The following is a 27,956-nucleotide window of genomic DNA, read 5'->3' as shown; positions in this document are numbered from 1 at the left end:
GAGTCAAGGATATAAGGCGCGTTCGTAGCCTCCCATTCTGTGTCGGCTTTGTGGCGCAGTAGGTAGAGCACCATGTACTTTGCGTGCCGTCCGCAGGGTCGTGGGATCGAAACCAGGCGCCGGTAAGTATTATTTTTAAATGCAGAGCATTTCTTTAACTCACGATGTCACCCGGCGTTGTCGGCGTGCCTCGGCGTCCGCAACAGCCGTTCCAGGTGCGCCCTCTCCCCCACTCCTCCTCTCCCGTATCACGCTACCCTCCTCGCTCTCAACAACAGGTCCGCACCCCTCCCCCTACACTATATAAAAAAATAATACTTATCGGCGCCTGGTTTCGATCCCACGACCCTGCGGGCGGAACGCAAGGTACATGGTGCTCTACCCACTGCGCCACAAAGCCGACACAGAATGGAAGGCTACGAACGCGCCTTATATCCTTGACTCATTAAAACTACGTTAAGAAGCTGCTGATACAACGCATTCACTACCTGTGGGTGGAACGCGAGGTACATGGGGATCTTCCCACTGCGCCACAAAACCGACACAGAATGAAAGGCTACGAACGCGCCTTATATCCTTGACTCATTCAAACTACGCCAAGAAGCTGCTGATACAACGCATTCACTACCACCAACTCCCCAAACACTAAACGTTAACGCAATACACCCACCCCCTATGCGACGCATTTACTCGAGTCCCCCTCGCGGGGAGATGGGCCCTTTTTTAAGATTCTTTTTTAACATTTTTAAAAGTTGGAGAGGGTGCAAAAAAGGGCTGCCAGGTTCGTAACAGGTAATTACGATTTTGCAATAAGGTCTTCTGGAATTCTTCAGGCCTTGGGATGGAAACCCCTTTCTGGATGACGGGAAGTTGAACGACTTCAATTTCTTTATAATATATATCATGGTAAGACTGGAATAAATACAGATCGGGATTTAAAGACGCCTAGTTATATGTCCGAATGGAAAGATAACTTATATAAAATTAGAGAATATACCTGTGGATTGACTGTCCTTAAATAATCTTTCTTTCCAAACTCTGATTAGCGACTGGAATGCGCTAAAACTACCAATATTCTCTGATTCTAATTTCCTAACAGCCGTTAAAGCAGCATTTTGAGTTGCTGAAATAACCCATATATTGAACGTTGGCTTTGTACTTTTCTTGGTTGTTGATTTTTGATATGAATAATTACTGCTTTCGTTGTATAATCCTGTGTTTTGTACTTTTGTTACAATGCTGTACTGCAAGCGTGTAGATTTCTCATGTATAATGTTATGCATGATTTTAGTTCAGTTATAATTTTGGTGTTTGTATTCTATTTTCTACTCTAACCCCCCTACAACAATGCACATTGGGCGATGTAGGTACTTGTAATAAATAAATAAATAAATAAATAAATAAATAAATAAATAAATAAATAAATAAATAAATAAATAAATAAATAAATAAATAAATAAATAAATAAATAAATAAATAAATAAATAAATAAATAAATAAATAAATAAAATTTTATTTTCTGTTCTCTACCTTCCTTTCTTATTTTGGCATCTAAAGCAAGCTAGGTCGCATCCTACTTTAGCACACAGCTTCTTTGCCAATCCCCCGCGTGGGTATGTACCATGCTTGGAGAGACAGACCAACCAGTCATGTGGCGTCAGCGTCGCAGTCCTGAACGCGCCCAGAGCGTGCACCTGTGCCACTTCAGAACACCCCAGCGCTTCGTCGTGAGTGGAATGAGGTTGCGGCCCTCTTCCATCTGGACCGGCACTCGGATCGTGCACGGACGACACCCCCAGACCGGTGACTGACGCCTCATGCGCATTTCTTTCGCCGCAACAGTGTCGATTCTCCCGCCAAAGCCCGTGTTTCTTGCGCCTTTTTTAACATTTGGGCACGGCGAGCCGTTAGGCTTAGCGAACGCCTTCCGCGTCACTGGGCGCAGGCCTCTAAAAGTGCATCGCCAGGACTGTGTACCCGAATTTGTACTCACTCGCGAGAGGCGTTCCGCTCCCGTATCCTTAGTAAAGGCATCTTCCGCCACGAAAGTTGTTTTTTCCGTCTTTCTAATTTCTCGGCACGGGCTGTAGGCTTATACCACCGCGGTGTCTCAGTGGCTAAGGCATTGTGCTGCTGAGAACTGGTCGCAGGTTCGATTCCCGGCCGCGGCGGCCGCTTTTCTGATGGAGGCGAAAAGCAAAAACGCCAGTGTGTACGAGATTGCGGCGCACGTTAAAGATCCTCAGGTAGTCAAAATTAATCCGGAGCCCTCCACTACGGCGCGCCATCGCCTGCTTTGCGTCGGCGCGTTAAACCCTGCAATCAATCAATCGGTTGTTAGGCTTAGCGAACCCCTTCTGCATCACCGGGGCACATGTATCTGGGGAAGTAACATTTTCGTGGGGACTGTGTACCTGGGTTTCTTTTTGCTCTCGAGACGCTTTTTTCAAAAAATCTGCCGCAACCAGGTTGACCTCTTATCCTTTTCAAAATACATTTACTCTCTCTCTCTCTCTCTCTCTCTCTCTCTCTCTCTCTCTCTCTCTCTCTCTCTCTCTCTCTCTCTCTCTCTCTCTCTCTCTCTCTCTCTCTCTCTCTCTCTCTCTCTGCCGCAACGCTGCAAATTCCTTCATCCAAGCACCTGCCCCTTGCTCCTTTTGACATAATTGGGCACGGGCAGTCATGCCTAGCGCACAGCTTCCGCGCCCACCGGGACCCGGGAACCTCTGAGCGCATCACTTTGGCGGTAACTGTGTATTTTCTGTGTTTTGTTCTCGGAAAGCGATTGCTTGTTGAGGCCCCCTTAAAAATGAGTACGGAGGTTCCCCGATGTTTCTTGCCGCCAATTAAGAGGCCCCCATTTTACCTCTCCAGGACGGTACTGACGGTGAACCCGAGAAAGGTATAAGATACCTTAGCTGCTCGCAAGGCCGTAAAGTAGCTCCGCTCGTGCAGCCTATTTTATCGTGTACCTCACGTTTGGTAACATTGCGTGGGTAACCTGCGCATACCGGTTCACGCTTCGGGGCTCGGTCTTCCCGGCACGAGCTAGCTCCTCGTGTTGTGCCCAAATGAATGATCTTCCTCTTTTCCTTGCCCGCTCCGGCCACTCATTTGTCGGTTCCCGCCTCGCCTTCGCTCAACATGGCTGCTGGCTGCTACAATACTGCTTTGCTTAGTTCTTGAACACCAGACTGAAGCTACCATCTTTTGTGTTTCCGTGATTTCGGATAACGCTATATATGTTATATTGCTTCTCTCCCGGAGATTTGTGGGACTTAAACACAGTGTACAGGAAGGTTTAAAAGAAATGCGAAAGGAGCGCACAACCTCCGACGCATGCTGCACCATCTGGCTGCTGAGTCAGTAAACTGCGTGCATGCGCACTTCTTTGAGAGCGTGGCCTACATTTATGGGAAAGGCTTGATCAAGAAGCAACGACTGTCGTTTATTTTGAGGCGCCTTTTCACGCTGCATCGCACTGAGCAGGATGGTCGTTGATAGGCATCATGCTAGCTGCAATCAGCCTGCTTCGCGCTTGGCTCCCGAATGTAGTAGATAACAGGAGCTCAGTGGCGACATAGCATGAAGGACGCCTAAAAATAAATGACTGGCGCTGCTTTTAAATGCAGAGCATTTGTTAGCCTCCCCTCTTCCTACGTCGGACGGCGTGCGCAGCTCCGCGTCCGGAGCAGGTGCGCCTCTCCTCCTTCCCTCCTCTCTCTCAACAGCAGCTGGCGCGCGCATGCGTCGTAGTCAGCCCGTTCACTCCGTCGCGGTCTCGGCGTAACAGGTGCGTGGTAGCAGCGTGGTGGGGCGTGGAAGGGCGCGCCCTGCTTGCGCATGCGCGCTCTCCCCCCCCGTACTACTCTCCCTCTACTGCGCGCGCTGCAAATATAAAGCGGCTAGCGGTCGCTCGTGCTTCAGTCACTGCGTTGCTCCTTCCTTCCTTGGTTGACGCTCGCTCCACCCTAACGCGACTTTACTCTCCTCTCTCTACCCCAAACCAAAACCAACGCAACTACGACCCAACTACCCACCCTAACGCGACTTTACGCGGCGTTAACGACCCCCAATGCTCTGCATTTACTCGTGTTCCCCTCGCGGGAAGGCGCGGGAATTTTTTTTTATATAGTGTAGGGGGAGGGGTGCGGACCTGTTGTTGAGAGCGAGGAGGGTAGCGTGATGCGGGAGAGGAGGAGTGGGGGAGAGGGCGCACCTGGAACGGCTGTTGCGGACGCCGAGGCACGCCAACACCGACAACGCCGGGTGACATCGTGAGTTAAAGAAATGCTCTGCATTTAAAAAATTACCCCACCTTCCTGCGAGGGGAACCCTGTGGAGATGCGATGCATCTTGGGGGTTCACTTGGTGTTTCCGTTGGGTTGATTCTCTAATTACGTGAAACGAGTGAAGAACGCGTATGATGTATTCTTTATTTCTTTGGCCGGTGCTGGAACGACCGCGGCTATGACGCAACGTGGCGCGGCTATGACGCGACACAATCCACTTTAATCCAAATCCAATCCAATCCAAGCCAAACCAAGCCAACCCAACCCAATCGAATCCAATCCAATGCCCCTCTCGAGAGAGTGTTCGCTATCAGAGAGGAGAGGGGGTGAGCGGCGGAGAGCGCAGCTCGCGCGGCGAGGAGAATGGGGGAGGGGTGTGGACGGGCAACAACAACGCCGTATGGAGGGACAAGGCGAGTGAATGAGATGCAGTCGCATCTAATAATCGCTACCTATCATCACCGGATTCTAAATAAGGCAGTAAAGCAGATTTGAAACATGATGGATCAGTGAGGGAGACGATGTTCGAGGGTAGGGCATTCCATTCGTTTATACACAAAAAAGAGGTGGAAACTGGTCTTTACTTGTTAGTGCGCAAAAATATTGGTTTAATCTTATGCGCATGGTCAATACGAGCAGATACGTGAAGAGCAGGGTGAATGAAGCTTCGGGAAAAGGTTGTGTCACTATTATAGACCTTTTCAACTTCTTCGTCCTGGGAGCTGCCATTTTATCAGTGGGCTGTTCTAGCGGCCCTAAAATTGGCGCAGTCGACAGGAATATGTAACTACGCATGTGCAACACAGCCCAGGACATGTCGCGATCTTATGAAAGATTAACGGATGAGAAGGTTTATACAAAGAGTGCAAAAAAGGAAAGGCGAGACAACTTTCTGCACGTGGCAAGTGAAGGACGGTTCAAATTATGCATCAGTAATGAGACGCTTTCATACCTAGAGTAACAAGAACAGATGAACCTGGCTGCTTTATTTGAACTGATTCCAGCATATCAGTCAATACTGCCGTATGAGGGTGCCAGATTGTTCACGCGTACTCCAAGGAAGGCCTACCAAAGTTTTATATGCCTGAAGTTTAGTGTCCGAGATCGCGCACTTAAGACGATGCTTCAGGAGACCGAGTTTTTTAAAGTATATTAGTAATGTACTCAAGATGACTGTTCCAGGTTAAATCACAGTTTAGAAAAATCCCAAGGTATTTTATTGATGAGACCTTCTCAACTAGAGTGTCACTAACTGCATATGTGGGAGCAGGGTGGGTTTTACCGGAAGAAAATCTGATGTTTGGTTTTTCCAATGGTAATTTCCATTTGCCACAATCGGCACCACTCCGCGAGTTTCATTAAGTCCGACTGTAGGGTATAAACGTCGGTTGGTTCAGTTATTTCTCTATATAAGTCACAGTCGTCCGCGAATAGACGTATTGAAGAGGCAGTGTTAGATCTGATGTCGCTAATGTAAACCAAGAATAATAATCAAACGCGATAACTGACCGTCGTCATCAATAGGAATTGCACAAAACGGCTGCCACTGGAACAGTTTTCTCCGCTACGCAAGAACCGGTTTCCCGTATAGAAAAAAATTCACACAAAAAAAAGGTCCTAGGGCCGTCATATTTTCATATGGAACGGCTTATATTGCCCCTGGAAAAGTACTCCCAGCAATGCATATGTGTTTAGAGGTGAAGCCGACTTTAGGGCGATCGCTATAAGCTTAGCCTTTGCAAGCTGTCTTTTCCACACGGGGAAGTATGGCCATCTGCAGATCGATTGTATGATTAGAGAAAACGGCTCTAACTCTTGCATTATCAAAGTATCTCATAAGTATCCTGAAACAAATTATATTACAATTATCGGCTGAGATGACTCTATACTATTACGCCGAGTTTAAATGTAATTCACTTGTCAAAATGAGTTAGTTCACGGTGAAGTTAAAAACGTTACGTAATTACTATCTGCTGACAATAGTTTTAGCAGTCTGTCTATTCCGTCGTGTACGTTGTTACCAGGTTGACCGGGACCCGTCTGCGCCTGCGCGCGGGAAGGGCGAGGAGGCGCGGACATGGCGAAGGCAGGCCCGCGGAACTAATCCCCCTACCGCGACGAATCCCCGATTGCCCAGACGGGTCCCCGTCAATCCGGTCACAACGTACACGACGGAACAGACGGACTGTTAAACTCTCCAATACATGGCCATGTACGGAGGGAGCTAGTATGGTCACAGAAAACCGGTGTGACTATCCAGAAACATTACATGACAATTGGCCGCTGAGATTACTCTAACGTTATGCGTACCACGGCTTGGCTGGTCATCCTTCTTGGCAGAGTGCAAGGGCACCGATTTTTTTTAATTCGCGAATTTTTGCTGCCACATGAGTACTGCCACAACAGGTGTACTACCAGTGAGGGAATGTTAATATGGGGAACTTTCGCAGAAGGTTTAAAAAGGACATATATTGTTCGATGTTGAAAGGTGGCCACTGGACTCGTGAGGTTTCTGGTGGTTCCGCCAAATCACCGGTCAGTCCGCTCGACCCGCCCTCCTAAAGATGTGAGCAGCAAAACGTGTCTTCAGAGTTTAGCGCGCGCACTTTGGAGAGCGCACGTACAGAGGCTTGCAATTACACCGGCCTCGCAGCTGAGGGAAGGCGCACGGATTGTTTTTAAATTTTCAGCCCCGCCGAGTTGAAAGTGCTTTTCTTGTTCCCAGCATCCGCTCAAACAGTTGGCTGATACACTCTGCATCTTTAGCAAAGCTGTATGCAAAGAAAGTTCATCGTGCCACGATTTCCGCAGCGTCGCCAGCTGGAACAGCAGTAGAAGCAAGGTGACCCCTTGGCATTGAACTTCTAGGGGCTGTTCGAACATCTGAAGCGGATGCTGCAAGCCTACTGTTTTTTTTGTTTTTTTTTTGTGTGTGTGTGTGTATTCATTGGTTAGGAGCTGCCCCTTCTCACACCCTTTTCGCAGACATTAGATGTATTTGCTCGTCAAACACGACAAGCATAGGGGCCGCACTATGTCCAGTAGACTACTGAGGATGCATGGCAAAAAACAAACAAAAAACCCACCACCCAGCAGCAGGTTTCGCCTTGGCTCCGAGCTAGCTCTGTCCTGCCGCAAGCCGCTATCCACCATATGAAAGAGAAAAGCAAACACAAATGCTCATTTCTCACTTTGTAGGTAAGGGTTGAAATTTAAATTTAAATTATGTGGCGTTCTGTAATCTCAAAGTCGACGAAAAAAATGGAGGACGGGTTGCGAAGATGGAAGACGAGGGGGTGTCGGGTTTCTTTGGCCGGAGGGTCCTATGTATAGTTTGAAAGAAAGCAAAGTTTCTGCAACCTGCTGAAAAATGACAGATCCGGAAAATACATCAGGGATGTCAAAAAAACGCAAGAAAAGTAGCTGAGGACATCTACATTTGTAAGTGCCACTTCTATAGCTTTAAATACTCATCGTCGAGGAAACGCTTTAGAACGAGGGCGTGGCATTCAAAATTCATACTCATCAAGGATTGGCTGCAACGTTTTTTTTTTTTAAACGCCACGGCACGGAAAGGCAGGCCATGTACGCTTGCAGCATGCAGATGCAGGTGTATTTAAAGATTAGGCGGCGGTTACAGTGTACGTGAGTGTTATTCTGCAGCATAATGGCGCGGCAGTACTAGAGAGAGAGAGAGAGACAGATTAATTTATTTGATGCCCGAGATTGGTTCTGAATGGTAGACGACTTGGGCGGTCTCCCTCCCTCAGCCAGAATTCTTTGGATCCTCGCGGCGGCTTCAGCCATCCGGACTGCTGTGAGTTGTGGTTCCGGCGTGGAGCTGAGAAGTCTCCCATTCTTCTACAGTCTTAATTTTGTATCTTTTAAGTGTATTCATAGCGGACTTGCTATCATAGCCGGTCGTATTTTTTTGGAGCTCATGGCAGGACCATATCATGTGGTGTAGGCCCGCTCTGCTGTTGCACAAAGTGCAGGGGTTTGATTAAAGGTCTGGATAGCAGCGGTTGAGGGAAACAGGCTTGGAAAAGTGTTTGTCTGCAACCGTCCCCACGTGACCGCCCTTTTTTGGTAAGGGTGTGAAGGGCCGGTGGATATTTGCATGTGGCTAACCTGTAGTGATTCATAATACACCTGTTTGCGACTAGCCTGTATTTGTGAGATAATAACGTGTGCTTGTTCTTGGCCTTCCTGTGCTGTCTGATGTGGGGATGATGGTGGTTGTGGAGGCGGCGTCGGAAATATAGCTCGGTTGGCAAGGGCTTGAGCGGTTGCGTGGGCTAGTTCATTCCATTGTCGACCGCAGTGGGCTGGAGTCGTAGTCCATGGTTTTGGATTTTCGCTGCTTCTGCTGCTGCTGCTGCTGCTGATGATGATGATGATGATGGTGATTTATTGGTTGTGCCATCCGCGACGGGTTGGCTCTCATAGTACACTGAAGTGCTCTGGCATGATGATGATAATTGTGGTCACCCTGGTCACCGAATTGTCCTAGCAGAGTAAAAGAAATGAACAAAATACACATAAAAGGCACTTAGTCGCGTGGCATCATCTATCTTTTGCGCAACAGAGCTTGCGGCGACACCGGGTTGCGGGAGTTACGAAACTGGCGAATTCGTGCAGTTAGCAAAATGCACTACACGTAATAAGACACATTGCAATTATTTTCTACTTATAGTGTAAGGCTTCCATTAATTTTTTCAAAGCCTTGCGTTAATTTTTTGCCATCTCGTTTTCTTCCTTTTCACTTAATTTAAGTACTGTTGGTGCCGGCGTTACTACCGCTCGGTTCGAGCGGACCGCTAGTGCCCCTGGAAAATCGCTCAATGCACGTAAGAAATTTGGCCGCGTCCGCTTCACTTACTCGTGAAGCGGAGCCTTTCTTACATGCTCATTCCATGTCGTCGGAAATGACTGTTACAAAGCCACTATTTATTTAAGAAATACTGCGGACGTATTTTCACCGTCCTAGCAGGAGAGAGTTACGTAAAGTTTCTAACACATGTAGATGTCAAACCTTTCAGATGTTGCAGCATATACGCAGTCAGAAGGCAGGGAATTACTCTCCCACAGTTCGTACAAAAAAAAAAAAAAAAAAGAGTACTTATATGTGTTATTTTTAGTGCAAATGGTCGAACATTTTTTGAATGATTGAACCTTGCTGATCGCTCGGGAAGTGGCAGAATATACAATTCTTGGTTTAAGTATGATTCATTATGATATAGTTTATAAATGAAGTTTAACCTTGCAATTGTTCGCCTGGTTTTGAGTGATTCAAGACCAATTTTTTTTTATCATTTCAGAGACTGATGAGAAGCGCCTAGTCTGAAAAAGCGAATCTGGCACTTAGTCGTTGGATCCTTTCCATTCTCTCTATCATTTAAGTATGGGTACCAGACTTAATTTTGACGCATATATTCCATGACTGGCCGAATTGATGTTTTGTAGGCTGTAAGTTTCACGGTCCACTCACACGCGCCCAGTTTCCTCTTTAATTAAGAAACACAGCTTGGGGACACGCGCCATTCTTGTCCCAACTAAGTTTCGTGTTAATCGTAAAACCCAAGTCGTTCACAAATTCAGTGGATTTATCACCTACATGGTATTTGTGTTCAAGAGGAGTTTTATTGTGTGTTACAGTCCATCTGCCACCTCTCGCACCTGTCAGCAATTTTACACAGTGACAGTGAAACGCAGTGATAGTAATCTATTGAGCATGTGAAAAAAAAAAAAGAATTAAGCTCTTTAGCTCAACGCGAGTGTACCAAGTTTGGTTAAATGAGTTGATGGGAAATTATGAAATCCTCTGTATGCGGATGGCACTTGGCAGATAAACTGAAAGAAAGTCGCTTCAATTTTTATGCTGTTGGCAGCGCGCCATACGTCTCTCGTTGACGAGCATGCAGGGTTGATGGGCCGATCGTGCACTGCAGCTGCAAACGTTTATCTTGCTAAATTACGGCTTCATATTTTTTGCAAGAAAAGAGGCTCTAGGGTTAATTTGCATCGCGCACAATGAGTTGTAACGACGGGGCCGGTGACGGCCGGAATGCACCACACTGTAGCTGTGACGTGCATACGCTTGGCTAGGTGGTATAATCGTACGTTTTCAATTTAGTCTACTCATATAACACGTCACCACCGCACAATGTGTGCAGTACGAACATTTATCATTGCTAAATCGCCAGATGGTTTTAGCCTCCAGACGAGGAAATCAAGCGCGCGTCGTCGTCTAGGTGCTGGCTTCTCTCCTGGGCATCGCATGATAACAGAATGAACACGCTTTCCTCGCGCCGTCGGCAGGCGGCCTCCTCCACTTGACCATTTCTTTTCTCTCTGTTTCTGCTGATCTAAAGATAGAGGCACCCTAGTACACCCTCAGGCGTAATCATATCGCTCACGCTATTGTCTTCGCAACCCGCTCGTCCTGTTTGTGTTATCGTCCTGTTTGTGTTGTCTTCTCAACCCGCTCATCGGTGCACCCAATGCGTTCGCATTTCTGCACGATTCCCTTCGGGGAGGTGCGGGGGAATTTTTTGTTTATGTGTTGGCTTTTCTGATGCCGGTGGGCTGCTGTGCTCTCGGCTACGCAAATCTTACGAGCAGAATCAGCGGCATCAGACTTTTCGCAGTCACCAAAGAGGTAAATTCGGCGTGTATTGTGGATGCGCGCAATGTGCCGAAGAGGCTGGCAGCCAAAGCAGTGACATGGTCTGCTCTTACTCATAGCAAGATTTCCCATTCTCGAACTTCTGCTGTTCTAGCGCAGTCATACCGTCTACATTGGCAGTCCGCGCTGATTCGTGTCATGAAATGATGCTGTTTACCAAACATCTGCTATCATGCAGCACAGCAGAAATTTTGTCAAGTGAAATAGTGCCGGGGGGGGGGGGGGGGCAGAGGGAAATTTTCTTGCTGCGAAATATTGTCATGTTTTTAGGAGGTAGAGTAGTGTATTAAAAACACAATGAATGCCTAACCTTCTTAGGCGACGCGAAATAAATGTTTCGACGACGGATCCGCGATAGCCTCTTGCCGCCAGATCGACAACGACAAGTTTGGTCTTATGGGGGGATCTGCTCAAGACGAACCAAATTCATTGCTTGTAAATGCAATAAATTTTTACCTTGATCAATTATATTCTGCCTTGAGAATGCGACAAATCAGAGATGCTTGCCGTGCTCACATGTATATAGCATCGTGCCTTCGGCGCGAGATGGGCCGCTCACGCGACTCCAAAAAACTCGAAAAATGTGTTTGCCCTAAGCGAACAAACTCAGTGAATGTATTCTTTTGTTGCGGACTCCCGACGCTGGCGTATGCAGCGGGCGTACAAGGACACTAACTTTAACTATCATGAAATAATGACTATCGAAAATTATTTCAGTGCGCTGTCGCAAGCTATACGCAACTAACCATATGTGGCTGCTATGTTACTCTCACAATGACGATGAACCATTTCGCGATTTCACTGGGGAAAAAGGTAACAATACCATCGGTCAACCACGTAGAGAATTACATCATCGCGATATTTTTATTGGAATAATTTTTGGCTTTTGCTCGTCATATTTTTGTTTCGTTGCTGCTTATTTTACTTTTTAATTCTTTCATGCTTAATTACCTTTCCTTTTTCCCCTCGACATGAAATCGTGTGTATGGTACTGTCTCCGGGCTACGCAAAGGGACCAAGAACAGGGAGCGTATACGCTGCCCGAGGTACCGCGCTTAGCTTAGGACCTCGAAAGCAACAATGGGCCTCTTCGATTTTCCACTTCTGGCTGCCCGCGGGCTGCCCGCGGGTAGTCCGAGGATTCCCCGAAGCCATAGGGATACACGGGAAAATCGAATGTTGGACTGCTTCTCGGGGAGTCCGCGGTGAGCCCGAGACTGTAAATCGAAGAGGCCCAATGATGAGCTTTCCTTGGTATGTGTCCGAACACAAAGAATCTTAAAAAAAGCATCCTTGGAATGCGTCCAGCCCCAACCTTCAGAATGACTCGTTTAGGCTGTTCTGTCGCACACTGATTATCCGAAAGCGTCGCCCTTCAGTTGACCTTACGGTAAACGAAAGTGTTGCGGAGGTTGTAGATGCGGAAAGCTACGTGGAGGTGCGACGGCCACAGCTAGGATAGCTAGACCGCCACCTGCAATGTAGGCATCCAGTGACGGCCCAAACCAACGGCACATCGTTCCTTTCGGGCGCCGCGCGGCCAGGCCGGGCCGTCGGCGCAGGCGCGTTCTGCCAACCGCCACCGCACTTCGCGGCCGCCAGCAGGCGCCACCCGTCGCGCACGTGTGCTTCGTGACGTCACGGTGTTTACATACAGGGAGAGGTCCATTTATCTTGCTCCGTGCTCACAACCATTGGACAAGACGAAGCGATTCTGGCGGGGAATTGAAAACGAAGAGACGCACTTTCGAATTCGAATCAGACCTAGATGGACGCCATAGTACAGTAACAGTGTAGCCATAGCGCATGTACGACCCGAGCGGTGAGTCGTCGAAAAGATGCTATTTTCAGTCTATTTTAGCGGTCGTGGGTGATACAGATTGATATGATGGCTCAAATACGTACTCCCGGGTTAAGATATTTGGCTTTCCGGATGAAAAAAAAAAAAAAAAAGCTCTACTTTCTTTTCCCGAAAATTGCGAATTTAAAAAAAAAATCGACTTCTTGGCCAAATGTCGGTATTTTAGTGACGACCCGCGTCCCCCCTTTAAAGAGTTGTCCCCACACTGTGTGTTACTTCAACTGTATTGACATTTATATTTTATCTTATTACACCTGCAAACCAATAAAATGATAATATGTGCGCAGTATGCATAAATTTCACAATGGTAGCTTCGGTATTGCATGCAATAAACATGGATGTGTGATCTTTTTCACTCCAGCATGATGCTGTCGGCGAGAAACCGGATATCCTGCAAGGTGGTCGCCACCATTCTGGTGCTGACGTGCGTGGGCCTGATTTGGCTCGCCGTCTCCAGCTCCTCGTGCCACCGTTTTTTGTACGAGGTCCGGATATCCAGCAAGGAGGAGTCTCCACTGATCGCCTATGGGCTGCTCGGCCAGTCACCGCCCAGCAAGTAAGCACAATGCATTTCTTCCAAACACAATGTGGGTTGGGGGCAAAGGGGGCCAAACTCTGAAGGCACTCTTCATAGGCAAGTGATGACTGTGCCGAATGTAATGTTCTTCTTTATTGGGCCAAGTTCGCGGTGAGCGCAAATAAAAGTTTGGTTATCTTCCTTTCACACTCTCCTCATCATCTTCTTTCTCTTGAAGCTCACCTTTCGGTCAACCTTTCATCTTGACGTAAATTGTTTTTTCGTCTTCATGGCATATCTGGCAAGTACGGACCAAAACACATCCCCTTCTATAAACATTCAACTTGCACTTGGTACTGTCGCGTCATCGTTGGGCTTACAGACACAGCTATAAAGACAGCCTGGTTGCATGAAATTTTAGATCGTTGCAGAGGAAGTTAATGAAGTCGATATTTTATTCTGAAACTGCTTTTGTTTTACCAGTAAGATTTACTTATGTTGTGAACATTTATAATGCAGCCTCTTCCCACTGTGTAGTCCAAATAGCTATTCACTTCTCTTCCTGGGCTCATACACTCCCCCAATAAAGCCTGGCTTGGGCACTTACCTCATCGATTCTTGCGTGCGTGCACGGAATAACAATTGTAGAAAAAGTGGTGGCAGGAATTGTCTGCAGATGCTTGTTGCAGTTCAGGAAAGATGTAATGAAGTTGTGCTTCTAAGCGTCGCAATGGCCTACAGCCTGAGTATTTAGGTACATATTTTCGCATGTATAGCCCGCACCATAAATGCAAAAATTTCAGTGGCAAAGTAGGGGTGCAAATAATACGCTGGGTTTTTCCCTTAGTGCAACTTCACGGCAATGCGGGTTGCGCCCTGAAGATCCTACGCAGTAACACTGACTAAGCCTTCCATGGCAGCGACGGCGCAAAACATTCACGGACAAGGAAGAAAAAACAAGGGCGAGCGCACTGTAACCGCTGACTTTTATTAGTGAATTGGGACTTGCCTTGCAGTCAGTATATCGTACTTGCTAAATATATACGCTTTTTCGGTCTGCATAGTATGTGATGTGTTGCTTGAGCAGTAGATTTGGTGCAGCCGTTCCTGTATCAAATGTGCGGGCGATATCCTGGGATTTTTCTTTCCCAGCGGGCTGAAAGTGGGGGTGCGGATTATACGCGCAAAAATACCGTATCACGCTAATTATGACAGTGATGCGGTCTATAGAGCTGAGTTCGACTCTGCCAATTTTAGAGAACAGAACTGAGTTAATCTAAACAATGGACCGCCCTTATAATGAATGGAGGCGAGCAACCTGGAGTTGGGCTTAAAATCACATAAATTGTGCGAGTGAAATTTCCTTGTTGAGCTGACTTAGTAGGCGCTAAGTATTGCAGAAGGAAATGACCAAGGGAGTACCAGGCAGTTTGAGTGAATGGAATGAATTGCACCCAAACGTTTGGTGAATTTGTTTAAACGAGTACTGAGCATAACTTTCAGCGTTACTTGTGTACAGCTAGCTTTCTTCACTCACTACAGTGCCTTTGTTGAAAGAGACCTGTGCCATGCAGAACGTATCTTAATTTGAGGTCTGATGGAATGCCCAGGCATTGGCCCACTGGTAGTGAACACGAGCATGACATACACCCATACCAGGGAAAACAAGATGACATAGCAGAGTGTCTCCATTGCAGGGTAGGAATTCGCCCACATCACTTGGCAAGTGGTGACACGGGGCTAGCAGCGGTCACGAAATGATGCAGGCAGCCACAGCGACAAGTTAGGGTGACCATTTCACGAGGCTGTCCCGCATTGAGGGTCATTGCCCCCTGTCCCGCTATAGATAGGATAATCTTCAAAGATGTCCCACATAATACTAAGGTCCCTCGTGGAGTCAGCAAGTACTGTCCCCCGTTTTGCCTGTAACTGGGAAGGAACGCATTTGGTGGGTCGTGGCACACAGAGATTCCTGCAAGTCCAGGAAGAAGCTCAGTGAGTGAACGGCCCCGCCATTGTGGCCCGGATAGTGACACGATTTATAGTAATACCTGGAGGTGTACTGCAAAGAGGGGCTAATAGCTCTAGCAGAGCACATCAGAAGCCGCCTGGTGCCGAGAACTGAGCGGGAAGTCCGACATTATCTTTGGGGGCATTGTCTAGGGGAGATACAGTAATCCCTCGTTATAACGAAATCGCTTTACTCAAAATATCGCTTTATTCGTAGTTTCTTCTGGTCCCAACCCAAACACATACATTTTAGGTCACATTACTTGAAGCGCACGAAGAGCTTGACCCTCTTAGAGCGAAGTGGCGAGCAGAGGCGTCGCCGATCGGCGGCAAGTCAGACTATCAACATGGCGGGTTGAAGCTGGTCTGAAGCTGGTTGAAGCTGGTCTTTCCCCGGCGATTTTCTTGAGCATGCTCAATTCACCCCATCCGACTTTAGACAGATGGTCCAAATGCATAGTAGGGTCATTGAATTTTGTTCCTAGACATTGGCCAATGGCGTGGACGCAACGGTGCGCGAACGCCGACACCAGTTCTATAGAATCAGCAGTGTCGTCGACAACAGGGCGCCAAAAAACTCTTGTGTCGCAAACTTAACAACTGCACAGCTCGAGAAAAAATAGCCCAGTGATAATACAAAGCCCCTAGTGCAAAACCCGTCAGTTTTCATGATTGCGCTGAGTACCCACAATGAGCAGTTAACCGTTTTTTAGTTGAACAAGCACAACCTCCCACGTGAGCCACTGCATTTGCGGTGCTTTCCAGCGCAAAACTCTCGTAGCGTTTTGTGAAGCCTGAACGCCCCCTATAAAATTGGCCACTGCCACTTTTATGCGCGGCGATGGCAGCGTCATGCAATGCTTGGCCGAATTGGAGCAGGCCTAGGGGGTTGCTCACGCCCAGCAGGAACTTGAAACAGCCAAAGCTCACTGCCTTTTTTGCACCTGAATAAAGTTTTGTTTCACTGAATACATTGTGCTTTGATTCCTCACAGCTGTGGTGCAATTAAAGCTCAAATGCTTCAGCTTTTCTCAAGTGGTCGCTTATATCAAAGCCTTTCTTATAACAAAATTTTTGGCCGTCCCGCTGGCTTTGCTATAACGAGGGATTACTGTATTTCCTTGCGGTGATGCATACTGCGGGGATGCGATTGCAAAAAAATCTCCCCGAAAGTTAAAAAATAGATTATTGTAGCCAAGTTCGCATTCTGCTATCTGTCACTGTGCCTTGCATTTTTCTCGTAGAAAGGTGGTCACCCTACCTACACCGCTCCATAAAGTGGTGCCCTTTGGGAAAACAGTTTCACATGTGAGAAAAAGAACTGATTATAATTGCAAGAACCACAATAGAATTTAGGGTGCCTCTAGTAAAAGCGGTCATCAAATATTCTCTGTTATGGCAGGCCTAAGCACCTTCAGGCAGTGCAGTAAAATGGACCTTCGCTGCTCGGAGTTGGCTGCTCTGATTGTGCCCAAACAGCCACCAAAAGTGCGTGCATTCCTATTGGCCCAATTAGCCAGGCTGCACACATGGAGCAGGATGATTGGCACGAACTGTCGTGGTCGAAACAATGCACATGCAGTTGCGACGTCAACGACATACCAGTGATGTAGTGTCGGGCTTCGGTAGTATGCGGTCTTCTGGTATTGAAGCGATTGGAGGTGAAACTGACAATGTTCATTGTGTTGTATCTAATTATTTTATGATCTCAAGGATCTAAAGCACTGTTTTATGATTTCCAGGTTAGTAAGAATTAATCAAAGCAATAAAAAAAAATTCCGGGCCTTCTCCACTAGTGTGAAACCTGGGCAGGGGTGAATCATGTAGTATTTGAGTGTATTTTTGGCGCTTTGGCGTTTTTACCTACAGAGATGAAACTGTTGGAGGGTACAGGTATACAGCTTTGCTGTAAAAGTCTCTTGCCTTTGAAGCACGAAGCGTTCTAGCGCGAGGTGTTGGAAAACGAGTGTCCCGGTGTGTTCTCTTAGTATGCATTACATTCTAGTGTGGCGAGGCGTTGAAAAATGAGTTTCCCGGTGTTTTAGTACTGGGACGGTATGACACTACAATGACATGAGATGACACCGACATGAGACGCCGACAACCCAAGCCCGTAAGGGGCTTCACCCCCAAAAGAAGGACATAAAGATTTGATGTCTCCAAACAGGTGCATATATGAGTGCAGTTAATTGACCAGATTTAGGGGAAATCCCCAAGGTGGAGTAAGTTTCTGCAAAGGAAAGTTTGACATCCACCTGAATGCAGCCATACAGCTTACAAAGGAAAGCTGGTCTTGGTCCCGGGTTTGTCTTGGTCCCGGGTTCGAATCCTGGACCAGGACGAATTTTTCTTCAACTGAGAAGTTTCTGAGAAAGCTGTATAGCTTTCCTTTGTAGACGTACGGCTGCAATCAGGTGGATGTCAAACTTTCCTTTGCATATATGAGTGCAGCGCTCGAGCGGAAAGCAATGCGGCACCTCAGCCTTATGTTTAATTTTGCTGTGCAGTTCAACGCAAACGCCTTCAACCTCAAATATCAAGTCGACGGTGCCTTCTGGAGGCGGAAGGGTCTTCGATTCTACGATGCTGACTGGTGAGGCTCTCTTTGGTTTCATCTTTTTCTGTTTTCTTTTTACCCTTGGCCCCAGTGTTCATGTGATCAGCAGCTAGTTGTACATGTGGCTTTGGCGTGGCCTTGACGCTTTTATGTTCCTGACATTCACACAGTATTCTCCCATCGAGTACAATGGGGAGGTGTGCTGCTGTGCTTTTAAAGACGATAGTCTTTCTTGGGCCACTTAAACCGAGAAATTTTAGTCTGTCTGTCTGTCTGTCTGTGACTCAATTCAGCCGCTGGGCCAAAGTGAAACAAAGTCTGCACAATAGTCTTATATATTCACAACCAAATCTAAACTTCTAAGTCTGGTTTCAATGTTCACACTTGTCAACATTGTTGAACAAGAACAAGACATTACGCAAATATAAGACAGAAAATTAATACACAAGGGATATTTACAGTGTTCCTTTACAAAAAATTCATGAATGCTTGATTTCTGCGAAATGAAGTACTACATCTACTGCAGAAAAAAAAATTCACACTGTCGCCTGCCGTCACCCACGCAACTATGCTTCTGGCGGCATTTTAAGAATTCAAGCGGCAACAGTTATGAAAGGTTCCACTAAATAGGTTCCACGTTCTGTTTAGAACGCACCTGGACTAGGGCAACACGGTTCTATAAACGTCAAAGTAGGGCGCCTCGATTCATGCGCGTCTCTGCCGTACCGCAGCGCTGGCATTGAGGCATTCGGCCTGGAGCAGTGAAACAAGGTAAATTTGAATTGACTTCAGCAAAACTTTGGCGTTTTTACCTTGGGAGGAGCGCAACGCAAGAGGAACAACACGAGAGGTGAGCGGGAAAGCGAAGGGAGGCATTTACTTGGCAAAAGTCGACATGGTCTTTTGTTGACATTTGCAACGAAAGGAGCAGATACGCGGCCAATTTTTTTAACAGTCTTCCACCCTGCTTTGCTCGTGCTTTGCAATAGCTGCTGCTGCACTGCCAGCAGAAATCGTGCAATCTGGCTTGGTTCCAGAACACATTACAGCACTAGGGTTGCAAAGACTAAGAAAAGACGCAGGACAAGCACTGCGTCGCGCTCTGCTTCTGCACGATGCAAAGCAGGCTTGAAAAGAAAGGTGACCAATGCATGAACGACACTTTTATTGAATTGCATGATGCAGGGCAGCTTTGTTTAGTGCACTTGTTTGAATGTTTCCCATGTGCATCTGTTGGGAGACGATGAGGGGGCTTGGGTTGTGCAAGATGGCAGACATTGGGCACTCTGTTTCCTTTGGTGAGTGTGCGTTTTTGCAGGATTGATGTACGTGTGTTACCCGTCAAATTTGGGACTGTGATTGGATATGAATAGTAAAAACTGATGGTGAATCGAAATGAATACCTTCCAATACAAACACTAAAGACTGACTGCCGACTGAATTGAGTAGTTTTGAATATCAATACATTTGCTTTTATATCTATACTTTCAAAAACGAGCTTAAAAAAAGATAACTTGTGCAGTCAGGACTAAGCACATGTGGGTGTTGACCCGCTGCGGTGGCTCAGTGGCTAAGGCGTTGCGCTGCTGAGCACGAGGTCGCGGGTTCGATTCCCAGCTGCAGCGGCCGCTTTTCTGATGGAGGCGAAAAGCAAAAACGCCCGTGTGTTCGAGATTTCGGCGCACGTTAAAGATCCCCAGGTGGTCAAAATTAATCCGGAGCCCTCCACTATGGCGCGCTTCATCGCCTGCGTTGTGTCGGCGCGTTAAACCCTACAATCAACCAACATCTGGGCGTTCATGCATTGGTGCTTGATAAGGGAATGGTGCACAAAATTAAAAAAAAAATATCAGTACAAAATGGCAACACAAGGGAACAAAAATTTGGCATAAATTACCATGGAGAGATGTAGATCCCGCAAAATTTTGGGCATACAGGAAGTAATATGTATTTGTACCATAACTGTTTATGAAAGTGCTGACCCTACTCTCTCTTTTGTCATAAAAAGAGAGTTGAAATAGTGGGCTTCCTTAGCAAACACACATGATGTGTAGTTTACCAGCTGTGTTTAAACAGTGTTTGTGGAATTTTTTTTCTCGTATTTATTTTTCACATGATGTTACGGGAAGGTTCTTCTGAATGTCACAGGACAGTTTGTGAATCCACCGAGAAACTGCACGATGCACAAACCTTGGCCAATGTCAACATACATTTAATGTGTCTGAAACGTGTTATTCATTAGACTCGTAGTAAAGATTATGGCTGCACGGGAAGCAATTTCAGAATGATGCAAAAATATAGGTAGCAGGTTCTTTCTTGCTTTAGATGCTTCGTTAGCATTTTGCTAGAGCATACAGAGTGCCGTGAACACATTCTGTAGCTCTAAAATGAGGTTTTTGATGCCTGTGCAGAAGTACTTTCAGCAACATTTTCACATTGTATAAATAAAATGTGGTGTATTAATTTCTATTGACACCTGTAGCCATGTTATACAATATCATCTGTTCTTATTTATTTTTTTTCATAATAAGGCAACTCCTGATCAAAGCACCCTTCTTTTCAAGGCATGGCGGCGAACCATGCCTGTGCCAAATTGTTCCTGCGGCGCATAAAATTTAGCCCTTTCGGTGTACTTTTTTTTTTCTCATGTTACGAAGCTCACCCATACGTCTAAGCACACTGCTGTGGTGTACTGGATTCAAACTGGCCTGAATTTCTGTGACTAGGACAACCGTCTTCTGCGTAAACTCTTATAAAAAAAAAATGGCAGCATCTCCACTCCGTGGATGATGGCGAGGGTGCGGAGTACGGGGACTCGAAATGACATCCAAGTTGCGCCCCGAGTGACATCCGATTTGCACCCCGACCGTCACTCGATTTGAGCCGTGAGTTGCACCTTGATTATTCCCGAAATGAAACTGCAAGTCACGGCTCAAATCGAATTTCGCTTGATTTTCGCTGGATGGTGGTGTGCGCACGGATGGAGGCGGACGGACATTGGGAGGTCCTGAGGTACTCCGCACCGTTACAGGCGAGGGAGTAAGCCGTTTGACTCTCATATACTAACTTGCGGTCGTAGCCCAATAAGGTCAGACGACTGACACTAACTCTGTCTGGTCTACCAGACACAGGCTCGAATCCTGCCGGTGCCTATGTGATTTTTTGCGATTTTGAATGCTATGCGCACGAACACGGATGGACATTGTGCGGTCCTAAGGTACTCCACACCTAAAATTGCTCTCTTGATGAAAACTATTTGTTTCACCATCTCTCTCCACCTCCAGAAGAGGATGACCGTCATGTGGAGCGGTTGTCGAGGCTCGAGGCGACTGTAGCCGGCATGCGCGACTTCTTGGTGCGCCACCTAGGATCCTCAAAGTGCGACAGAAATTGCAGCCAAGCGACCCTTGTCAAAGCACGTGAATACCTTAGGTACGTATAGTAAACTTCTTTTATATTAAATGTTCTCTTTCACTTGCTGTAATAAATGAACTGCTGTGAAGGTTTGTGTTTTTAAGTGATGCTTAAGTATGTTCCTGTGAAAAGACATAAGTACCGATTTAACAAAATTTGTTACTGAGCTAGTTGCCGTATGACTTATAAGACAAAAAAAAATGGCCTAAACAAGCAAGGATGAAGAAAACAAAAGCTTGGTTGGAAGTTGGCACTTGCATTTGTCGTTTGTTGTTTTCTTCGCACTATAGTATGTTTAGCACTGCGGGTTTTTATATAAGTATTGATTTTATCGAATGTAGTTATATTTAAACTACAGTAATACCTCGTTAACTCGAACTCTCATATCTCGGAAAAATTGGCTAAGCTGAAATTTTCCGCATCACAGAACCATTTCCTGTGCGTCCCATGTATTTGTTGCCCTTTATTTCGAAGTATTTTTGGGCCGTACAGCGGATATCTCGAAATCTTGACTGAGAGTGGAGCGAAAATTTCGCTGCTGCGGGCCGTTTCCCTTTTTCAGTCCCTCGATTTTTCGCTCCTGTTTCACGTTTCAGTCCCTTGATTTTTTTTTATTCATTTAGCCGCGACTACTACAAAGCAGATGTTTTCCCGAACGTAAAGCCTGAGCCTAGAGGCATATCAACTTCGTCAAGCAAGCCTATGGCACGTCATGTGAAGGTAGACATGCCCATAGGTATAGTGTACTAGAGGATAGAGGTTCACGTGATAGAGTGGTGGGGAAGATCAGCTCATGCAATGTGTCAAGCAGCTAGAGCACTCCTTACTATGCCCAAGTGCGACCGCAAAGCAAACCAGCACCACGCAGTTCTTTTCTGTTAGGTAAAATTGCAATGCCACAAAACCCAGCCGCTGGACATCTTTTATATTTTTTTTTTCTTTCAAACCTTTATGAAAAGCAAGATTGGAAGCTGCTGTTGAAAAGCTGGTAAGTAGTAGCGCCTTTTTTGCAGAGAACTCAATATTTCATGGCAATTTGAGCAACTTTGCTTTTCTCGAAATTCCACTTATCTCGAAATATTTCCCGGTTTTTACTGCTTCGTGTTAACGAGGTATTACTGTACTTCTGTGGTATGTGTATGGCTCTAGTACTTTGGGAGTTTTGTGGGAATAAAAATGAATCAGTAGCAGCAATCACGTTAGGTTTGCAAAGTCCTCCAGCATGCTGTGGACTTCTGCAGCTAAGGTATCCAGTGTGCTTTGCCTGTGATATAGTGGGAGATGAGGCAAACTGAAGTTTCCCGCTTACCCCACAGTTCTAGGTTGCAAGTTCGTGGCACTATGAAAACGTGCCCATTTGGTGGCATTGTTTATGCAGGGAGTGCTCTCTAAAGATCTCAATCAGGGCTGCATTTAGAGTATTGCGGTACTAACTGTAACAGGTTGTTTTTGGGTGAGGAGGTTAGGTCGACCCGGTGGAGAGGAAACGAGGTGTGATGACATTGGATGCAGACAGAAAAGCACGTGTATTGAACGGTGAAAATTGCATAACATAATGCACAATATACACAAATGAACATCAAAGCTAATCTAATCGGTCCAGTCCCCTATAAAAAAGTCCTGCCTACATAGATTTTGACTCTCGTGCAGTGGTCGCTGTGATGGTGCGCTGGCTGTTGGTGAGGTTGCGTTTAGCTAATGTCGTGACTGGCCCGTACACTTGCTGGTCAAAAAAAAAAAAAAAAAACCTGGCGTTTCCGAAGCTGCCAAGCCATTGCTGGTCTTGTAGACCAGGAAAAGGATGTTGCTTGACATTGAGGTCCTCCCAATGTTCGCAGCCAGCCGAGAGCTTGCCGATCACTGCATTCTTTTCTGCCTCCACACTGCCACCTGTCTTCCGCGGCTCGGCTTTCTGGAATTCAGGGAGTCTTGAGAGCCAGAAGGAAGATGCGGTTTAGCTTTTGAGGTCTCCTCTGTGTCTGTGTCCAGCAGAGAACTCTTTGAGGACCGTGCTGCTCTTGCCTTGCCACGCTTCCCTCCGGCTTTTTCTTTCTTCTTTTTCTCTGGCCGCATGCTGTTTACCAAACATTTACTGTTCCTTCCTAAATAAAGTTGAGAAAAGCACGAAACTAAGTGCGTTCACCCTTTACTGAAAGTACGTCCAATCGATCATAGAACCTTCGCAGACCTTAATTGCAAACGACGCGTAAACCTAAGTGACGACTTTTCGTGCACTAAGTTAATTCGTCTACGAATGATCTATATGTATGCCTACAGGTGGTTTATGAGATTAAAGTATACTAATTGTTCTCCTTCATAATCGATGCGAGTATGGTCTCGTCTCGAACCGTTCCTTTTTCGTGATTTTCAAGTGTGTTTTGAGGCAATGGGAGCCCAGTTTGCAGAGATATTATCAGAGCTTTTCGGTTGACCAACCGGTCTTTGGGAAAATGCACTAGTTTTTTGATAGGACACCACCGGTACAGCTAAGATAGCTTTCCATTTAAAACATCGGCGTGCATGCTAATTCTTCAGCACTTTTATTTCTCCAGGACTGCTGGCACTGCCATAAGTTCCCTCTCACACCAACTACAACTGGTTAGCTTGTAAGCATGGGTGCAAGCGTGTTGCCGGTAAAATAGTTTTTGTTTTGTTTATGATGGTGTGAAAAGTCATAAATGGGGTGACACTAATACGTTCTCTGTAGGACATTTCATTTTTTTTTTTTTGAATTGAAGCTGTTTGTGTCTCCTGATCATGACTTCTGGCAACCATTGACATAAATTGAAACAATAATGCCTGTGTTCTGTGGGGGCAAGTACAAACTTCTTGTTCATTAGCCTGGTCAAGATAAAAGTGAAAGCATAGAAGCTTTGCTGTGACATCATTTGTTGATCTGAAATCTATGTCTACTATATAATTCTTCCTACTCATGTGCATCAGCTTTCAGCTGATGACCAACCATCACTGATGGCCGTAAGTTATATACTCCATATGTAATTTTCATATGCACTCAAAACTACTGATTTATCTATGTATTGCTTGAGCCTCACCTGTGGTGGCTTAGAAAAAATGGTCTCAATTCAAGCTACACTGTTGCAGCCGACGGGGTTACAGAATGGCTCTGATCTTTGCTGTGGGTACATAATCTTTGTTGGGAATCAGCTTGAACGTACACCTTTTGCACCCATCGTTCCTGCTTGCAAAGTGCTCACTTTGGAGTTGCGAGGCGCTGTCTAGTCGTTGCCTATGATTGCGGTACAGCAACTCTACCGCAAAGTCGTTCTTAAACGCCTACCGTGCTTGCTCTGGATTCCTGAAGTATACCGCCTTATAGTGGATCAATGACAGGATTGCTGTGAATGAGAGTTGAAAAGTACGTCCTTTAGGTCATAAAAGAAACATCATGACTCCCCAACATGTGAAGCAGCTTCATTTTTTGCACAACAACCTGTGAGAACTCGAGGCTTGTAAAAAATTTCTGATGTTCGATATTCGATTCAATATATTAGTTTTTTTTTTTCCTAATTCGATTCAATATTCGATTCGAAAGCTAGTATTTGGTACTGGCGCGCCCCTGGTAACAAACATTGTGGATCTAAAGGCCACAACACATTCACTAGGTTCGCCCTTAGTAAGCTTGATTTTCTGAGGTGAAATGGTCTTGGGGACACATTTCAGTCCCATATCCCAAAGGACTCTGTTTCATACAAACCTTTACGCATATTTACCAAACTTTTTTTTCAGAGCACAATTATTCTGTTTTTATCCCAGCTGTGTAGTTATCCCATCATTGATGTACCGGTCCATTCTTGTCCCCTGCGACTTTGTGCCGACAATTTTTAACCCTCTATATTCACGTGCTTTTTTAGGGTTATGGAGGCGGACATTGATGTAATCAAGGAAACTGACCAGGCTACCCGGAGAAGTGTTGCAAAAATGCAAAAACTACGCAACTTTGTTCAAGCATCAATTGACCGTATGCAGGTAAGCAGGAAAAAAAACTCAGTGGGAAAGGTTTTTTAGTTTTTAAAAGTGGTGGTAAGAAAAATTCATTGCTTGTTTTTCCCAATACTTACTGTTCCAACGTATGAGGTTGCTGCTTAAGTTGCAAATTTCACGTGTCCATTTGTGCATGTACCAATAACTAATAAAGAATAAAGGGAAGCATGGACAATTGATGATGAGAGCTACAAAGAGTTTGGTTGCACACAGGCCGCCAGCGGAAAGCTTGACAAACGTTGATTGGTGGGAAGAAACTATCAATATTGTAAACAGGCAACTATGGTGTCCATCCATTTATTGGCAAAGCTGCCTGGCAACAAAGGCACAGTGGCAGCCCGTAGCCACCCAGAGAGGAGACGGTGGAGTTATTATGCCACAGCTCCGGTTCTTGCTCTGCTATGCTCTGCTAGTGGTACTACTACTGATAAGAGCTCTGTGAGTGGGGACGGTGCCTGGTGCCTAAGATGGCAGATGCTACACGCTGAAAGGAGTTAAAGGGACTCTGCAACACTCTTTGTGCAGTGCAAGTAAACCTGCGCTACGTTTAGATTACGCCGCCAGGAATACTTGTGCCAAATATTACACGTGTACATGAAGCGGTAAGCACACAAATCACCGTGAAAGACGTGGAAAAACCAATCGCGTTCTATTGAGTTCTCCTCATTATGCACCCCTGGCATGGCCTAAATGACATCATTTTGGCTATGGCTGTCCTATTGGCTGTCGCTGGTCAACTTCGGGGCTTATTTCTCACATTTCCTGTCACGATCCACCGTCGTCGGCGCTGTGTACCAACCTCTTCTATGCCTGAACCTGCACGCATACTTTTGGTGTTTCTTTTGTTTTAGTGCGTGCGGAGTTTGGGTAATGGACTCAATGCTTTCCTTTCAACGAGACCACTCAACAACAAGCGTTTATTGTTGCAAAAACGCCCTACGAGCCTGAGTGCTTGCTTGCGAGCAGGCAGCCATGCCTGCTTTTTGTGGTACCAAACTGGAAACAGACCCCTCCATGTTGCGGAGAAAAGGAGAAAACTTCCCGGAATACGATATATCGAAGGCCACCGAACAAAAAGCCGCGAGCCGCCCCCCTCTCCGGGAGAAAGCGCGCAGCTTTCGTCGCGTTGTCCGCGGTCGAGTTGAGATGGAACAATTCTCATCGCGCGTAGTTTCGGTGATAGTGAATAAATTTTCATAATTCTTGCGGGAGGAGATTGCTGGGACAATACGCCTCGAGCGCTGCCTGTAGGGGTGCCACTGAAATCCCCCTAGCGGCCCGTTTCGAAAGCAGTGGCGGGAGTTGCCGGCCCGCTCACCACTGTTGCCGTTGCTTTTGAGGCACGTTCGCAACTGATATTTTCCGTTGGTATGCGTTGGAAATACATATTTATGTGGAGCAGTCACTCTGTTTGCAAACGTGGTGCATTTACGATAGTGTAAATGCTTCTGACGCGATCTTACTGCCCTTACTGATCTTACTTACGCAATCTTACATTCGGTCTGCATAAGCGCCAGGTATGTTTCAAAAGCCGGCGTCACGAAACCGGCATATATGCATGGATCTCATTGTAAATGCACTGCCCTGAAATTTGCTAACAGTAACTCCGTAAGCAGCGTTCGTTCAGGTTCTCATTCTACGGCTATACACTGCGATGTAAATCGGTTTCGTGTGGTTCCATAATCTAGTGGAGCACTCATACCTGACAGCCCGCCAGTTACGCTTCATATCTCGGATATTGATCCCTACCCTGAACAAGCCAATGTGGCGTAAATATCTTGGACATTCTACGCAATAAGTAATATTGATAATGCAAAATTACACGCGAGAGTCAGCACAAAGAATTTACGGCTGGGTCGTCTTGTCGCGAGGTGAGCTTCCCCAAACAGTCATCGGTTACATATATCCTCCGCTTATATCCGCAGCCGTGACTAAACGCTTTTTCGAAACATCATCATATGACACAGGGCGCTTGCAGAATTTAGCACAAGTGAAATTAGGGGGCCTTATCAGATATCACAGTCAATCCAACGACACCTTTTATCGCTTGTGAACTTCCTTACTGTACTTAAAAATGTGTCCGCCGAGTGATCCCCCTTTCGTTAAAGTAGAAAAACAAAATAAAGGTGAACGCGCAGCTTGTGTGTGATTTACTAAAACGGCCTTTCCTAGATTTCAACGACAGTTAAGCGCACCCTCCTCCCCCTCCCTGTCTTGGAGAACATCACTGCATTTCGCATCTAGTTTGTCTAGTGAGTTCAACCTTGCTTAAGGTACCCGCCGCGGTGGCTCAGTGGCTAAGGCGTTGCGCTGCTGAGCACGAGGTCGCGGGTTCGATTCCCGGCCGCGGCGGCCGCTTTTCTGATGGAGGCGAAAAGCAAAAACGCCCGTGTGTACGAGATTTCGGCGCACGTTAAAGATCCCCAGGTGGTCAAAATTAATCCGGAGCCCTCCACTACGGCGCGCCTCATCGCCTGCGTTGCGTCGGCGCGTTAAACCCTACAATCAATCAATCAATCAATCTTGCTTAAGGTAAGACGAACGTCTCTAGAATTTGCGAAGCTGCAGTGTTTTTTTTTGTTATTCTCGCATGAACTATTACATTGCTTCCGCAC

General features: G+C 46.3%; 1 pseudogene across 1 annotated transcript in view; it reads left to right on the top strand.

The window, feature by feature from the left end:
* The window catches only part of LOC144142435 (alpha-(1,6)-fucosyltransferase-like), a 57,298-nt pseudogene that overhangs the window by 19,711 nt on the left and 9,631 nt on the right, over positions 1 to 27,956 (top strand). The window contains exons 3-6 of the transcript XR_013316986.1: positions 13,203 to 13,397; positions 17,876 to 17,961; positions 21,210 to 21,357; positions 25,212 to 25,326. The product of XR_013316986.1 is annotated as an alpha-(1,6)-fucosyltransferase-like (transcript). The remainder of the gene's footprint in view (positions 1 to 13,202; positions 13,398 to 17,875; positions 17,962 to 21,209; positions 21,358 to 25,211; positions 25,327 to 27,956) is intronic.

This window comes from Haemaphysalis longicornis, unplaced genomic scaffold (genome assembly GCF_048455015.1).
Source record: "Haemaphysalis longicornis isolate Haplotype H1 unplaced genomic scaffold, Haemaphysalis longicornis Haplotype H1 scaffold_6, whole genome shotgun sequence".
Taxonomy (NCBI): domain Eukaryota; kingdom Metazoa; phylum Arthropoda; class Arachnida; order Ixodida; family Ixodidae; genus Haemaphysalis; species Haemaphysalis longicornis.
The sequence above is the reverse complement of the archived record's forward strand: the minus strand, read 5'-3'. Positions and strand labels throughout refer to the sequence as shown.